Here is an 11356-nt window from a genome sequence, read left to right on the forward strand (position 1 = left end):
ACACCTTTCCCCACAACCCCACTCCATAGAGATGGCCGTGTTAGTCATTTCTTGTATCTCATTAGTGTTTTCTGTTTCTATGCAATACTTATATATAGCTGGTTTGAAAGCTGTTTGAAAATTTGGGGGAAAAAATTGGATACTATACATCTGTCCTATAGCTGCACTGTCCCTTTTGGAAGCCACTAGTCAAACGCAGCTACTGAAAAAAAAAAAAAAAGCAGCTACTGAGTACTTGAAATGTGGGTTTGTTTAAATTGAGACATGGTGGAGGGAGGGGGAAAAATAAACTGAGACATGGTGTTGGTGTAAAACACACACCAGGTTTTGAAGACTTACATAAAAAGAATGTAAAATATCTCATCGATAATTTTACATTGATTACATACTTAAATATTTTGGATATATTGGGTCAAGTAAAGTACACTATTAAAATCAATTTCACCTACTCCTTTTTACATTTTAAAATACTTCTGCTAGAAAATTTGAAATTAAATTATTATGTGGTTTCCATTCTGTTTCTATTGAAAAATGCCTATAGCTTGCCTTTTAAAAAATCTTAACATGTTGTCTTGACATCCTTTCCATTTTCATACTGGAGATCAATTACATTCCTTTTAATGGCTAAATAGTATCATTTAACTATTCTACTCTTGTTGGACATGGGGCAGCTTCTAAATTTTTTTTCTCTTACAAATAAAGCATATTAAACACACTCATTGTTAATGACTGAGAATTTTTATAGGTATCCTATTCCTTATGGGATAGTTTTCTAGAGGTAAAATCACATTTCACATACTGAGACACCTGCCAAATTGATCAATTGATGTACTATAGAAAGAAGAGACAATACAGATATGTCTTATTTTGACAACCTACCACTCGAAGTTTAGACTTTCAAGGATCCCAGCTCCACATGAGACTCAGGTTCAACTTTCCCTCCCACACACTCACATAGTCTATGGGCTGTATCCTGTCCTCGCCTGGAAGTTAACACAGAAGGCTTAGACTATTGAGATAATCCACTCTGGGTAGCAGCAATGTCAGCCTACTTTTGTCTCTGGTTCTCAGTTCTTTTTCATTGTTTGGTCCCTGGTGTATTCCCTTTTGTATTTTTGGAGCTCTGTCAGGGGTTTTGTTATATTTTATCCGACATTTCCAGATATATATTTTTAAGTTGAACTGTAGTTGACACATATTGTTACTTTAGTTTCAGGTATAAAACAGTGATTGGACAACTACATGTTATGCTATGTTCACTACAAGTGTACCTTGTTATTACAAGATTATTACAATATCATTGATGGTATGTGTCCTATTCTGTGTGATCTATTCATTCCGTAACTGGGAGTCTATACCTCCTACTCCTCTTCACTCATTTTGCCCATCTTCCCATTCCCCTCTCCCCTGGCAACCATCGGTTTGTTCTCTGTATTTATAGCTCTGATTCTGCTTTTTGTTTGTTCTTTTTAGATTCCACATGTAAGTGAAATCACGGTATTTTTCTTTCTCAGTGTAACTTATTTCACTAGCACGATACCATCTAGGTCTACTCATGTTGTCCCAAATGGCAAGATCTCCTTTTTTATGGCTAAGTAATATTCCATTGTGTATGTGTGTTGTGCATGTGTATCAAGCCTTCTTTATCCATTCATCTATCAATGGACATGGGTGGCTTCCACACCTTGGCTACTGTAAATAATGATGTAATAAATGTAGGGGGTATATATCTTTTTGAATTAATGTTTTCATTTTCTTTGGGTAAATACCCAGTAGTGGAATTACTGGATTGCATTTCTATTTTTAATTTTTTTTTAGAAGACTCCATACTGTTTTTCACAGTGACTGCACCAATTTACATTCCCACCAACAGTGCATGAGGGTTCCTTTTTTTTTTTTTTTGAGGGTTCCTTTTTCTTCACATCCTCACCAATGTTTGTCATTTCTTGCTTTTTTGTTTTTATATATTTTAGCAATTCTGACAAGTGTAAGGTAGTATCTCATTGTAGTTCTTTGGTTTGCATTTCCCTGATTAATGATGTTGAGCATCTTTTTATGCATCTGTTGGCCACCTGCATGTCTCTTTGGAAGAATATCTATTCTGGTCATCTGCCCATTTTTTAATCAGATGATTTGGGAGTTTTTTGGTATTGAGTTGTGTAAGTTCCTTATATGTTGTATATCAATCCCTTATAAGATATATCATCTGCAAATATCTTCTGCCATTTAGTAGATTGCCTTTTCATTTTGTTGATGATTTCCTTCACTGTGCAAAAGCTTTTTATTTCAGTGTAACCCCAATAGTTTATTTTTGCTTTTGTTTCCCTTGCCTGAGGAGACATATCTAGAAAAATGTTTCAATAGCTGATGTCATAGAAACTGCTGCCTATGTTTTCTTCCAAGAGTTTTATGGCTGCAGGTCTCACATTTAGATCTTTAATCCATTTTTAGTTTATTTTTATGTATGATGTAAGAAGATGGTCCAGTTTCATTCTTTTCTGTGTAGCTGTCCAGTTTTCTCAGCACCATTTATTAAGGAGGCTATCTTACTCCCATTGTATATTCTTGCCTCCTCTGTCATAGATTAACCATGTAAGTGTGGGCTTATTTCTGGCTTCTCTACTCTGTTCTATTGATATATGTGTCTATATCTGTGCCAGTACCATACTGTTTTGATTATTATAGCTTTGTAGTATTTCTTGAAATCCAAGATTGTGATACCTCCAGTTCTGTTCTTCTTTCTCAAGATTGCTTTGGCTATTCAGGGTCGTCTGTGGTTCCATGCAAGTTTTAGAATTATTTGTTCTAGTTCTGTGGAAAATACTATTGATATTTTGATAGGGACTGTAATGAATCTGTAAATTGATTTGGGTAGCATGAACATTTCACAATATGAATTCTTCTTATCCATAAGCATGGTATGTCTTTCTATTTGTTTGTATCATTTCAGTTTTTTTCATCGATGTTTTATGGTTTCCAGAGTACAGGTCTATCATGTCCTTAGTTAAGTTCACCCTAAGTATTTTTTTTCTTTTGGTGCAATTGTGTGTGTGTTTTTTTTTTAAGATTTTATTTATTTATTTATTTATTTATTTATTCATGAGAGACACAAAGAGAGAGAGAGAGGGGCAGAGACACAGGCAGAGATTGAAGCAGGCTTCATGCAGAGAGCCCCACGGGGGACTTGATCTCGGGTCTCCAGGATCACGCCCTGGTGGGAAGGCGGCACTAAACCGCTGAGCCACCCGGGCTGCCCCCTTTTGGTGCAATTGTAAATAGAATTATTTTCTTAATTTCTCTTTCTGCTATTTCATTATTAGTTTATATAACTGCAAAAGATTCCAGAATATTTTGTATCTTGCAACTTTATTGAATTTGTTACTTCTAATAGCTTTGTGTGTGTGTGTGTGTGTGTGTGTGTGTGTAATCTTAAGAGTTTTCTATGAATAGTATCATGTTATTTGAAAATAGTGATGGTTTAACTTCTTCCTTACCCATTTGGGTGTCTTTTATTTATTTTTCTTCTCTGATTGCTGTGGCTAGGACTTCCAGTACTAAGTTGAATAAAAGTAGTGAGAGTGCACATTCTTGTCTTGTTTCTGAGCTTAGAGAAAAAGCTGTTTTTTTCACCATTTTGAGTATGATGTTGCTGTGGATTTTCATATATTGCCTTTATTATGTTGGGGTATGCTCCCTCTACACCCACTTTGTTGAAAGTTTTTTTATCATGAATCAATAAATGTTGAAATTTGTCAAATGTTTTTTCTGCATCTTATTGAGATGATCATATGATTTTTATCCCTCATTTTGTTAATGTGGTATATCACATTGATTTGTGGATATTGAGCCATCCTTTAATCTCCAAAAAAAATCCCACTTGATCATGTTGAATGATCCTTGATATTGTTGAACGAATTACTACTATTTTGTTGAGGATTTTTGCATCTATGTTCATCAGGGATATTGCCCTATTGCTTTTTTGGTTTGGGTTTTTTGTTATTTTCCCTTTCAGTGTCTTTGTCTAGTTTTGGCATCAAGGTAATGCTGGCTTCATAGTATGTATTTGGAAGCTTTCTTCCTCTCATATTTTTTTGGAATAGTTTGAATGTTTGTTAGAATTCAACTGTGAATCCATCTGGTCCTGGACTTTTGTTTGTTGGGAGTTTTTTGATCACCAGTTCAATTTCATTACTAGCAATTGGTCTGTTCAAATATTCTTTCTTTGTGATTCAGTTTTGGAAAATTGTATATTTCTAGGTATTTATTCATTTCTTCTAGATAATATATAATCCAGTTTGTTGGCATGTAGTTTTCCATAGTAGTCTCTCATAACCCTTTGCATTTCTGTGGTGTCAACTGTTCTCCTCTTTCATTTCTGATTTTATTTGAGTCTTCTCTTTTTTTTCTTTGATGAGTCTGGCTAAAGGTTTATCAGTTTTGTTTATATTTTCAAAGAACAAGCTCTTAGTTTCATTGATCTTTTCTACTGTGTTTTAATCTCTCATTTGTTTTTACTTTGATTTTTATTACTTCCTTCTACTAACTTTTTTCTTCTTTTTCTAGTTTCTTTAGGTATAAGGTTAGACTTTTATTTGAAATTTTTCTTGATTCTTGAGGTAGGCCTGTATCACTATAAACTTCTCTCTTAGAACTGCTTTTACTACATTCCAAAGATTTGAAACCATAGCAAGTATCTATCATGTATGATACTAGAGATCAATTACAAGAATAAAACTGGGAAGAACATAAATATCTGGAAGATAAATGACATGCTCCTGAACAACTAATGAGTCAATAAAGAAAAAAGAAAAGAAAAAATACATGGAGACAAATGAAAATGAAAACACAGTATTTGATTTTTTTTCAAGATTTATTTTTTTAATTAATTAATTTATTTATTTATTTATTTATTTATTTATTCATGAGAGACACAGAGAGAGGCAGAGACATAAGAAGAGGGAGGAGAAGCAGGCACCATGCAAGGAGCCTGATGTGGGACTCAATCCCAGGACCTTGGGATCACACCCTGAGCCAAAGGCAGACGCTCAACCACTGAGCCACTCAGGGGTCCCTATTTATTTATTTTAAAGAGCAGAGGAGAAGGGCAGAAAGAGAAGGAAAGAAATCTAGGCAGACTCTGCGCTCAGGATGGAACCCGACACAGGGCTCAATCCCACCACCCCTAGATCAGACCTGAGCCAAAACCGAGTCGGATGCTCAACCGACTGTGCAACCCAGGTACCCCTAGATTTGTTTTTAAATTTTTTTTAAATTTATTTATGACGCAGAGAGAGAGAGAGAGGCAGAGACACAGTCAGAGGGAGAAGCAGGCTCCATGCACCAGGAGCCCGACGTGGGATTCGATCCCGGGTCTCCAGGATTGCGCCCTGGGCCAAAGGCAGGCGCCAAACCACTGCGCCACCCAGAGATCCCCCTAGATTTGTTTTTAAATTGAGGTACAGTTGGCACACAATGTTACGTTAATTCCAGGTGTACAACATAGTGATTCCACAAGTCCTAGAAATTTTGGTAACTGAAGATTCTCTAGGTCATTCTGACTTCATATTGAGCCAAATAATAATAATAATAATAATAATAATAATAAATCTCAAATGCATTAGGCTAAGTGAAGGAAGTCTGATTCAAAAGGCTATATACAGTATGATTTCATTTACGGAAGAATTGGAAAAGGTAGAGTTCTAGGGAAAGAAAAACAGATCAGTGGTTTCCCAGAGGCTGGGAATGAGGGACAGACAGCTGTGCATGGAAATGTGGGAGGATGAAGGAACAGTTCTACACCTTGACTGTGGTGCTGGCTATGTGACTGTATGCATTTGACAAACACAGTAGGACTCTACACCAAATAGAGTGAAATTTACTGTTTATAAATTGTACCTCAATTTTTTTTTAAGATTTCATTTATTTATTCATGAGAGACAGAGAGAGAGAGGCAGAAATATAGGCAGGGGAAGAACCAGGATCCCTGTGGGGAGCCTGATGAGGGACTCAATCCCAGGACTTGGGATCATAACCTGAGCTGAAGGCAGACCCTTTAAAAAACATATTTTAAAAAATTACACATGCACGTACCATACAATCCTAAGAAAAGATATCCCATGCTTAGGAAAAGAAATAAAAACTTAAGTTGACACAAAACCTGTATGTCAATGTTTATAGTGGCTTTATTCATAATTGTCAAAAAATGGAAACAGCCTAAAATGTCCTTCAGTTCATGAATGAACAAGCAAATTGTGGCACATTCACATAAAGGAAAGCTACTCAGCCAAATAATAATAATAAATCTCAAATGCATTAGGCTAAGTGAAGGAAGTCTGATTCAAAAGGCTATATACAGTATGATTTCATTTACGGAAGAATTGGAAAAGGTAGAGTTCTAGGGAAAGAAAAACAGATCAGTGGTTTCCCAGAGGCTGGGAATGAGGGACAGACAGCTGTGCATGGAAATGTGGGAGGATGAAGGAACAGTTCTACACCTTGACTGTGGTGCTGGCTATGTGACTGTATGCATTTGACAAACACAGTAGGACTCTACACCAAATAGAGTGAAATCCAAAATGAATTATTATTATTATCTTAAAGATTTTATATATTTAATCATGAAAGACAGAGAGAGAGGCAGAAATATAGGCAGGGGAAGAACCAGGATCCCTGTGGGGAGCCTGATGAGGGACTCAATCCCAGGACCTGGGATCATAACCTGAGCTGAAGGCAGACCCTTTAAAAAACATATTTTAAAAAATTACACATGCACGTACCATACAATCCTAAGAAAAGATATCCCATGCTTAGGAAAAGAAATAAAAACTTAAGTTGACACAAAACCTGTATGTCAATGTTTATAGTGGCTTTATTCATAATTGTCAAAAAATGGAAACAGCCTAAATGTCCTTCAGTTCATGAATGAACAAGCAAATTGTGGCACATTCACATAAAGGAAAGCTACTCAGCCAAATAATAATAATAATAATAATAAATCTCAAATGCATTAGGCTAAGTGAAGGAAGTCTGATTCAAAAGGCTATATACAGTATGATTTCATTTACGGAAGAATTGGAAAAGGTAGAGTTCTAGGGAAAGAAAAACAGATCAGTGGTTTCCCAGAGGCTGGGAATGAGGGACAGAGAGCTGTGCATGGAAATGTGGGAGGATGAAGGAACAGTTCTACACCTTGACTGTGGTGCTGGCTATGTGACTGTATGCATTTGACAAACACAGTAGGACTCTACACCAAATAGAGTGAAATTTACTGTTTATAAATTGTACCTCAATTTTTTTTTAAGATTTCATTTATTTATTCATGAGATACAGAGAGAGAGAGGCAGAGACACAGGCAGAGGGAGAAGCAGGCTGCCTCTGGGGAGCCTGATGTGGGACTCGATCCGGGACTCCAGAATCACACCCTGAGCCAAGGTGGACGCTCAACCGCTGAGCCACCCAGGCATCCCTGGTACCTCAACTTTTTAAGAAGCATGAATAGGTTACCTCCAAACAAACAAACCAAACCAAAATTACCTGTGCTGAGAAAGGTGCCACTGAGATTTGGTCTTGTAGCTCATCCTTTAAAGTAATTTTGCAGAAACAGATAATCACCTAAACAATGGTTTGTTGCTTCTTTAGAAAGTAGAAGTGTCTTTATTGAACAAAACATATTTTTTGGACATTTTGGCTGCAGTATTGGTGCTAGAATATACTATTTTATGGGCCATCTCAATTTCTATTTCATATTTATTTATCACTAGACCTCGACCACACTCTTATTTTTCTCCTTCCACTTCTTTGCCTGTAGGATGTACTGTACATACTCATGCCCTTTGTATTAATATATTAGGAATCTACAAGGGCGCTTGAGTGGCTCAGTGGTTGAGCATCTGCCTCTGGCTCAGGGTGTGATCCCAGGATCCTAGGATCCAGTCCTGCATTGGGCTCCCCAGAGGGAGCCTGCTTCTCCCTCTGCCTGTGTCTCTGCCTCTCTCTCTATGTCTCTCACAAATAAGTACATAAAATTAAAAAAAAAGAAATCTACAAATCTGTTGTATGCTTTTTATATGGTTGGATACTTATAATCAAAACCTTTACTAGGGTATCAAATAAATTTAGTCTTACTAGAAAATAAACAAATCCATATCCAAACCTCCTCCTCCAAACTTTTGGATGGCTTCTCATTGTACTTGGAAGAAAATCCAAACTTTTCCTAAGTCCCCACATGACCTGGCCCCTACCAACAGCCTGGACATCACATGCCTACTGCATACCCCTTATACTTCACATTTGACCACATTGGACTTTTGGGTCCTTAAATGAGCCAAACTTATCTCCACTTAAAGACCACTGACCCAGACAGATGTGAATCACAGTTCCACGCCTTCTCAACTACATAAATTGGCAAATTACTTAGTCTTGTGCTTCAGTTTCCTCTTTGGTAAATATGAGAATAATGGTAATACCAATGTCATAGGGTTGTGGTGGTATCTGGGAAATTAACATACATAAATCACTTTAAACAAAGCTGAGCATGTTGCAAATGTTCAATAAATGTTAGCTATTTTTATTTCTCGTTCTGGAAGCCCTTGCCTTTTGTATCCTTTGTTCTTATGATCCAGAACTGTTTGTGTTCATGGCTACTGGGCAAAATATCTTACAGAGGGGCTGTGGTTTCAAGTACACTAATAACAATGTTCTGGTTAAACTTTTTCCTTGGGGATAATATTAGATATACAGAAACATTGTAAAGATAGTACAGATATTTTTTTTTTTAAGATTTTATTTATTGGGACACCTGGGTGGCTCAGTGGTTGAACGTCTGCCTTCAGCTCAGGGTGTGATCCTGAAGTCCCGGGATCGAGTCCCACATCAGGCTCTCTGCATGGAGCCTGCTTCTCCCTCTGCCTAAGTCTCTGCTTCTCTGTGTGTGTGTCTCTCATGAATAAATTTTTTTAAAAGATTTTATTTATTTTTTCACGAGAGACACAGAGAAGAGGCAGAGACACAGGCAGAGGGAAAACAGGCTCCCTGCGGGGAGCCCGATGTGGGACTCCATCCCAGGATCCCAAGATCACAACCCAAGCCAAAGGCAGACGCTCAATCACTGAGCCAACCAAGCGCCCCTATGAGAAAGGGGAATTTATCATAAATAATCAATAACCCGGACAGTAATAGTTTTCAATACCTCGGCTAACCAGAACATAAAATTAAGCAACTGGGAAGAAATAAAGGAGATTATCAAAATATTTCTTTAACAATGAACTGAAAATTTAAAAACAAAAATTTTATTTATTAATAAATTTTGATCAAGTACCTCTCTATTCTTGGCACTTTTGCAAGTTCTAAATACTTTGCAGATGTTAACTCCTCTGATTCTCACAATAGCAGGAAACAGGTACTAACACAGGCACAGAACCCAGACACAGAAAGGTTAAGGAACTCGCCAAAGGTCACACAGCAACTAAATGGCTGAGTCAAAACTTAGGCCAAAGCAGCCTACTCTAGGTCAGCATTCTTACCCACCAGGCTATACTACCTCATAGCCACTAAAACGTCCTATACTGTATTGATGGTACTTAAGTGACAGTTAAAAAATCAATAAAGCAATAAAAATCATTAACTTTTGTTACTAAAGTGACACCCCCGCCCCCCCCTGGTTAATTAGGCCATTCAGTTTGCTGGCCAATTATCAAATGACGAAAGGAAGGCAGAGCCAAACTGCTCTGGTTGGCTTTTGTTCTATTGACATTTGTTGAGTGCCCTTGATGTGACAAGCACTGTGATAGGCACTGGGGACAGATAAATAAAGGGGCTCAGAGACAGATAATCGCCACCATGGAAGCCTGTAGAAGGTTCAAGATGCGTCCAAGGGGACAGAGAAGACTTTACTGATACTCGTGTTGAATCTTGAAGGAGGAGTCAGGAGCAAAGAAAGGCTGGACTCACTGCCCTGCAAACCTCCTGCCCTCCAGACATGAGGCCAGGTATATTCCTTCCTCTCTTTACAAAACAATTTTTGGTTCCCTAGAACATGAGAACAGCTCTAGTTCCCTATCTCTGCCAGAGCAAATATTGAGAAATGTCGGGCTCAATGACTTCAGTGTTGCACCTTATTGCGTGTGCCACAGAATGGATCTATTCCCCCCCTCTCCCCCCCCCCCACCACCCAGATGGGAATCATGTGGCTGTGGCAGAGAGATGTCCCAGTAAATCAGAGTGGGGAACAACCAGGGACTGCCAAAGAATGCAGATAGTGAGAAAAGAACAGAAAGAGAGTGACCAGAGACTGATCCTGCAAAGTTTCCTGTATACCAGGGCACAGGGAATGCACGGATGGTGATGGACTGTTGCCTGACATCAGATCAATAATCCATAAGGACAAGGCATGTGAACGCCAGCTGTTCTGCGGTCTCCCAGGAACTCCGGTCTCCTTTCTTAAAAAATAAGTAATGGTTACAAGTACACACATGAACATACATCAGTGTTTTCTTAAGAGATTTTATATATGACCAATCTTTCAAAGCGACCAATAAATTTGCCTACAAAAGTTATTGATTTTTACTGCTCTATTGATTTTTTTTTTAACTACCATTAAGTTAAAAAAAAAACAAAACTACCTCTAAGTTCCCACTCAGATGTCAGTGAGCCATAACATGAAAATTAACTGCAATGCTTATGTGTCTTGTGAGTATTTGATCAATGTGTTCTTGGCTTGTGCCTGTGCCAAAGCGTGGACTCTGGGAAAGTGTATATATTTCTAGTTCTTTTCATGTTTGTGCATTTCTGAGGGCAGGGGCTATACTTGTTTAACTCGTTTTATACAGTGCTAGTTCCATGACAAGGGAATACTTAATTCAATTTAATCAAGAGGTGGATGCTTATTTCCAAAAAGGGGTTAAAATACAAGCATCACACATCTCAATGTACACATTCACACATCTCAATTTTTAAAAACTCATAAAACAAATATAATTTACAAGTGCCAAATAAATCAGAACAAAATATGTATCCTAACTAATAAAAATGACAATCTGGGCAAACTCATATATTTTGGCTTGTTAGCATTGAGTGACCATTCTCACCTGGGGACAATGACTTGGGTCTGAGGTAGGGAGGGTCAGAAGAAAATTGCAGCATAGCAGTAAAGCTTCAACTTCCAAAATGCTCCATGCATCTTCAAGTCATGTCTATCAATGATTTTTCCCTCTCTTAAAAAAAAAAAAGGTATTTTTCATGGTTATGCTTTCTGTCTCATGTGAAATATAGGAAGGTTCAGATGTAAAGGTATACAAGAGGAAGTAAAAATGGTAGCTAACACTGACATAGAACTTATTTATTTATTTGTTTATTTATT

General features: G+C 37.5%; 1 long non-coding RNA gene across 1 annotated transcript; it reads left to right on the forward strand.

Annotated features, from left to right (window-relative positions):
• The first annotated feature begins 9832 nt into the window (after positions 1-9832).
• LOC121499525 lies at positions 9833-10553 on the forward strand. The gene is made up of 2 exons (XR_005990165.1): positions 9833-9986; positions 10318-10553. It is a non-coding gene; the product is annotated as an uncharacterized LOC121499525 (long non-coding RNA).
• Positions 10554-11356: the final 803 nt, after the last annotated feature.

Source organism: Vulpes lagopus, chromosome 10 (genome assembly GCF_018345385.1).
Source record: "Vulpes lagopus strain Blue_001 chromosome 10, ASM1834538v1, whole genome shotgun sequence".
Taxonomy (NCBI): Eukaryota; Metazoa; Chordata; class Mammalia; order Carnivora; family Canidae; genus Vulpes; species Vulpes lagopus.